At 39.1% G+C, this 7,060-nt stretch overlaps 1 pseudogene; it reads left to right on the plus strand.

The window, feature by feature from the left end:
• The window catches only part of LOC108305509, a 32,864-nt pseudogene extending 26,112 nt beyond the window's left edge, over nucleotides 1-6,752 (plus strand).
• Nucleotides 6,753-7,060: the final 308 nt, after the last annotated feature.

Raw genomic sequence — 7,060 nt, forward strand, 5'->3', positions numbered from 1 at the left:
TGCTGGCCGAAACAGCCGCGCTGGCGACCGTGGAGCACCTCTGCCCGGGAATTTCCTAGTCTGTGGGCAATAAAAACGCGGCGTCCACTCACCCTCTGCGCTTTCACTGGGAGCTGCAATCCTGAGCTGTTCCTAAACGGCCATCTTGGATCCTACCTCAATACCACTTATTAGCTGAGTGATCTTGGACAACTTATGTAACTTTTTCATATCTTAGTTTTCTCATTAAATTTATTTCCTATTGATGCATAACAAATTATTCCAGCTGGGTGTGGTGGCTCATGCTTATAATCACAGCACTTTGGGAAACTGAGGCAGGAGGATTGTTACAGTTAAGAGTTTGAGACCAGCCAGGGTAACATAGGGAGATCCTGTCTCTATAAAATATAAAAATAAATAGGCTTACTCAGAAGGCTGAGGTGGGAGGATGGCTTGAACCTGGGAGGCAGAGGTTATAGTGAGCCAAGATCACCCCACTGCACTCCAGACTGGGTGACAAAGCCAGCCTCTGTCTCAATAAATAAATAAGCTAGATTTGGTGGCTTGTGCCTGTGCCCCCACTTACTTGGAAGGCTTGGAGGATCACTTGAGCCCAGGAGGGAGCTATGATCATGCTACTGCACTCCAACCTGGGCAACAGAGTGAAACCCTGTCTCAGAAATGCAGAAAAACAAAACAAAAATCCTCACAAATTATCCCAAAATTTAGGTGCAGTTTAGCTGGGTAATCTGGCCCAGGGTCTCTAATCAGGAGGTGTTTAAGTCATGGTGTGAATCCCTCATGAATGGCTTGGTGCATGGCTCAGTAGTGAGTTAGCTCTTGCTGTCTCAAGAATGGATTAGTTCCCGAGAAGGTGGTTATTAAAAAGAGTCTGGCTTCCTTGGCTTTGTTCTCTTGCTTCCTTTCTCGTATGTCACTTCTTTGTTCGTACCTACTTCTTCCACTCTCTGTTATGAGTGGAAGCAGCCTGAGACCCTCACAAGATGCAACTGCCTAATCCTAGATTTCCAGTCACCAGAACTATAAGCCAAATAAACCATTTTTCTTTATAAATTACCCAGTCTTAGGTATTCTGTTATGGCAATACAAAATGGACTAAGACAGGGATATAAGAATGAAAGAAAAAAGATAGAGATATGCTTTATACTATTTGAACACATTTCATTTAGTTGAAAAGTTAACTGAAAACAATACCCCAAAAAGAGATTCAGTGAAGCCAAGATATGTCTCCTTTTGAAGTACCCCCTTTTGAATGAGCATACCTACTTTGCAGCAGAAGCAAAAGGAGAGCATGCCTTTCTCATTCCTATTCCAGGGTTCATGTACCTCTTATCAGCAGGGTAAACTTAACCTATTTACTTAAAACCTGCTGCCTCAGTGTCCTTATCTACAAAATAGAAACAATATTAAAGCTTACCTTGTTAAGGCTGTTGTGGGGATTAAATTATACAGGGATTTTGAGTTAACATTCGAAAGAAGTTTCTTCTTATTATATTATCCATCACTGCAAATATGAAAAGAACAAACAGGGTCTTTTCTTAGCTAGGAAATGTGTGGACTGGCTTATTTCTAAGCCTGATATTCATTTCACTGCAGGGACAGATAAACAAAAAGCTTACCTGGAACACTCACATAGAGTGGGGCTTTAAGAAAAGGGTTAAGGACAATACAGAAAAACAAGCCCAATGCAAGTCTTCAATCTAAAGGAATCTAAGAAAATCAGGAGGCATCTTGGTAGACAAAGAGAAGATGAGCAGATTCAAGTAGACAAAAAGGAACTTGCTTTGTATTTATTCCTGAGATGAAGGCACCACTCTCCGGGATGATTTTTTACATAGTTCCCATGTTCCTTTTGTGGAAAAGTGTTAAGCTTTTAAATTTCATTATATTTGCATTCTTTTTGTTTGGACATAAATAAATGTTATGTGCAATATGTTGATTTTAACTTTGAGTAGAAATTTTAAAAAGTGATTTGCAGTTCTAACTATATGACATCCTGAAAAAGACATGGGGAGGGAGGCATGAATAGGCAGAAGGATTTTAAGGGCAGCAAAACTGTTGTAAATGATATTAAATGGTGAATACTTATCATTATTTATTTTTCATGATCCAAATAACAAACAGCTCCAAGAGTGAACCCTAATTTAAACTACTGAGTTTGGCCAATAATTACGTACCCAGTGCGGGTTTATCGGTTGTGACAAATGTCCCAGTGGAGTGTAGGATGTTAACGGCGGAGGAAGGTGGGCATGTGTGGGAGCAGGGGGTGTGTGAGAACCCTGTACCCCCTGCTGAATTATGTGGTGTACCTAAAACTGCTCTAAATAATGCAACCTATTTTCAAAAGTGACTTTTCAAACTTTTATTATGAAATGTTTCAAAAATACAGAAGAAGAAAGAACAGAATAAACCCGTTAAGCCCCTTTCAATAATTATCAACACATGGCCAATTTTGTTTAATCTGTATACCCACTCATTTCCTTCCACCCACTCCACTGGGTTATGTAGAAGCAAATCCATCTTACCAAACCATTTCATCAAATTAGGTTCATTTTAAGGAACTGAGAAAGACTGGAGCTAAGTGTCAGCCAGGGACCCATTGTAACAGCTCTCCAAAGGCCTAACCATTTTTCTTATTATGCAATAATAGCCAAAATGAAATTTTGAAATAATTTCACTCCATAATTAGTCACCTAAACTAATCATGTGAATTAGCTCAACATGAATTATTATATTTTGCCTTTACATTTCTTCCTCTTCTGAGTAAACATTTTTCGATCATTTTTCCCTAAATCCATAGTCTCCATCTTTCCCAACCACCAAATTTAATTTTATCCATACCCTCTGAGAAAAATCTCTTTGTGAAAAATGAGAAATATTATGACCTCTCTATTGAGAAAGCAAATAACTTACAAAAGCTCTAGAAGAGACAAGCTAAAACACCACAAAAGAAATATTTAAACCTTTACCAAGCTTTAAGAAGTAAGTAAAGCCCTTGCCTTCATATTTCCTTCAGAACCAGGACATCTTTTATGGGCAGGTTTCTTACTGACTACTCAAGTAAGCTATTATGAGGCACAGCTTGTCCAACAGTCCTGGAATGCTGAAGTCAGTGACCTTAGCTTCCTCAGGAACTAGCTAAGTAACTTCATATGATACACTTGGGAATGCTGACAACAATATTCCTTAACAAACAAGGGCAGGGCTGGAGATCTTTTCGATAAATATTATTACAGGTCATAATACAGTAGGCATCTCCATTTAAATATTGTGTATTTAATACCAAGTTTATCAATACCACCTACTACTAAAATTACAATAAAGGAATTAAAAAGTTGTAAAGCCAAAAGGATTAGGAAAGTGAGAGATGAAAAACAGAGAAAGAAAACAGAGATGAGAAGAGAGCAGATGAAATACCCACACGATTTTGGAAGCTGGATAGCAGATGGGTGAATAATAGCCAATACAGCAAACCAGAGAAAGCTGAAATTGAAATGTCACAAGGGAAGAAAAGCCAATAAAATGTAAGGTTTTGTTTTGTTTTTTTTTTCTATTGAGCACCTCCATCTCTTACCCTTACCAAAAAAAAAAGGTTTGAAAGCACCAGGCCCTTCTGCAGGTGAAATGTCAGACACAGGCTTACATCCCGGAGAACCAAGAAAGTCTGTAAAAGAAGCAGAAGCAGATGTCATCATAAGGAATTCAAGATGTCCTTGCCTACCCTATGAAGCCACTAGTACCATTCCTTGCTCTGGCAGAAGACAGGTTGATTTTCTCCGAACCATGAAGTCCATGGACTTGGAGACCTTAGACAGATGAAAACAGTGGTAAGACACTGAACTGAAAGTAAGTGTGGAAATCTACATCTTCAAAAGCGAGAGACTTAAACCTGTTTCCCTCATCACCAGCCTCCATATGGATTCCAGAGATGAGAGGCAGAAGAAATCTTCAATCTATAGAGAGAAGATTGCAGAATTTCTCTCTAGGAAAATGACCAAATCAAGAAAGAAAAAACGTATTGATATCCAGGGGCCTCCATTTGATCAGGCAGTAATGAAGTCCCCCAGTCAGCAAGGCCTACCAGGAACAGGGATCCCTAGCAGCTTTTCAGTGGCGCTGTTTCTAGCCACAGACCTTCAGAAGCTGGCTCTTTCATTGTCCGAGGGATTTCTTGAAATACTCAATATACTTCCACAAATGTATCTTTTGTTTAAACTAGCCAGAGGAAATTCTATTGTTCACAACTAAGAATTATGAAAAATACTGTACAATGGAAAATGGAATGCAAATTCAGATATTATAATTATGAGGGGCATGTGTTCTTATATAAAAACAGCTCCAAGGTATATTGTTAAACAAAGAAAAGATTCAGAACAATGTGTGATATTCAAAAACAAGTAAAATAAAATATATAAGAAGAGCCTTTGATTCACTGACATAAACTAACTTGATAGGTCTCAAAATATGTCCACACACAAAACCTACATGATTATCTCAATAGATGCAGAAAAGTCTTTCAACAAAATTCAACACCACTTCATGTTTAAAAACCAAAAACAAAAACTCTCAAATAAACTAAGTATTCAAGGACCATACCTCAAAATAATAAGAGCCACCTATTATAAGTTCACAACCAATATCATACTGAATGGGCAAAAACTAGAAGCATTCCTCCAGCACAAGACAAGAATGTCCTCTCTCACCAATCCTATTCAACATAGTATTGGAAGTCCTGGCCAGAGCAATCAGGCAAGAGAAAGAAATAAAGGGCATCCAAAAAAAAGAGAGGAAGTCAAACTATCCTTCTTTGCAGACAACATGAATCTATATCTAGAAAGCCCAATGTCTCAGCCCAAAAACTCCTTAAGCTGATAAATAACATCAGTGAAGTTTCAGAATACAAAATAAATGTACAAAAATCACTAGCATTCCTATACATCAACGACAGTCAAGCTGAGAGCCAAATCAGGAACACAATCTCATTAACAACTGCCACAAATAAAATAAAATAAAATACAGAAGAATACAGCTAAGTAGAAAAGAAAAAGATCTCTACAATGATAACTACAAAATACTGCTCAAAAACAAATCACAGATGACATAAACGGAAAAACATGATGGCTCATGCCTGTAAATCCTGGCACTTTGGGAGGCTGAGGTGGGTGGACTGCCTGAGCTCAGGAGTTTAAGACCAGCCTGGGCAACATGGTGACACCCCTTCTCTACTAAAATACAAAAACTTAGCTGAGCATGCTGTTGGGCACCTGTGCCAGCTATGCGGGAGACTAAGGCACTGGCCCCGCCGACTGACCATTGGTTCCAATTTGTCTATAGGAATTGCAGCCTATAAATTGATTCTACAGGAGAGAGTTTAAAAGACCTGGACAGTTGTGGATGCAAAAACTCTAAAAAAAAGAAGATATACAAAAAGAAACAGTTTATTGCTTAAATGTTGTTGATGAAACTGGAGTTTTAAAAGAGGATATTATTCAAGGGTTCCTCTATGGAAGTGATATAGCTCCTTTCTCTAAAGTGTATGAGGAACAAATGAAATATAAATTGGAGGGCAAGTGCTTCTCTGTTTTGGGATTTTGTAAATCTTCTCAGGTTTAGAGAAGATTCTTCATGGGAAATCAAGTTCTAACGGCCTTTGCAGCAAGAGACAACGAGGCAACAGCAGTTGCACTTTCCTCCCTGATTCATGCTTTGGATGAGTTAGACGTGGTGGCCAGAGTTCGCTATGCTTATGACAGAAGAACTAATCCTCAAGCAGGCATGGCGTTTCCTCATATCAAGCATAACTGTGAATGTTTAGTGTATGTGCAGCCACCTTTCACGGAAGACTTGCGGCAATATATGTTTTCAGCCTTGAAAAACAGTGAGCGATATGCCCCCACCAAGGCACAGTTGAATGCTGTTGATGCTTTGATTGACTCCATGAGCTTGGTAAAGAAAGGATGGAAAGACAGATACTCTTGAAGACTTGTTTCCAACCACCCAAATCCCAAATCCTCTATTTCAGAGATTATTTCATTGTCTGCTGCACAGAGCTTTACATCCCCGGGAGCCTCTACCCCCAATTCAGCAGCATATTTGGAATATGCCGAATCCTCCCACTGAGGTGACAGCGAAATGTCAAATTTCTCTCTAAAATAAAGACCCTTTTTCCTCTGATGGGAGCCAAGAAAAAGGATCAAGTAACCACTCAGGACATTTTCCAAGACAACCATAAAGATGGACCCACCTCTAAAAAATTAATGACTGAGGAAGGGGGAGCCCACTTCAGCGTCTCCAGCCTGGCTGAAGACAGTGTCACCTCTGCCGGAAGTGTGAATCCTGCTGAAACCTTCCGTGTTCTAGTGAAGCAGAAGAATGCCAGCTTTGAGGAAGTGAGTGACCAGCTCATAAATCACATCAAACAGTTTTTGGATACTAATGAAACACCATATTTTATGAAGAGCATGGACTGCATCAGAGCCTTCCAGGAAGAAGCTGTTAAGTTTTCAGAAGAACAGTGCTTTAACAACTTCCTGAAAGCACTTTGAGAGAAAGTGGAAATTAAACAATTAAATCATTTCTGGGAAATTGTTGTTCAGGATGGAATTACTCTGATCACCAAAGAGGAAGCCTCTGGAAGATCTGTCACAGTTGAGGAAACCCAAAAGTTTCTGACCCCCAGAGTAAAACCAAGTGAAGACACAGCAGCCGCATTTGAAGGTGGTGATGTGAACAATTTACTGGACATGATATAGGTTTTCGATCTCTGAGGACTCTAAGAGAGCTGCCATCACTATGATTCTGAGAGTTCTAACAAAACAAGCTGGAAGCGGCCATTCAAGGGGAGCCAGAAGCTCTGGAGATATTCCCAGCAGGTTACCCGAAGGCAGATCACCTAATTCTCTGTGTAATGAATACATACATATATATGGATATATATTTTACAAGGGATAATTTAGACCCCATATAAGTTTATGAAGAGTCATTGTTAAAAAAAATATAACCATACCAAAGGCTAAGAATTAATAAACAATCTAACCAAAACTCTATAAAATTCACTTCA

This window comes from Cebus imitator, unplaced genomic scaffold, assembly GCF_001604975.1.
Source record: "Cebus imitator isolate Cc_AM_T3 unplaced genomic scaffold, Cebus_imitator-1.0 Scaffold64, whole genome shotgun sequence".
Taxonomy (NCBI): Eukaryota; Metazoa; Chordata; class Mammalia; order Primates; family Cebidae; genus Cebus; species Cebus imitator.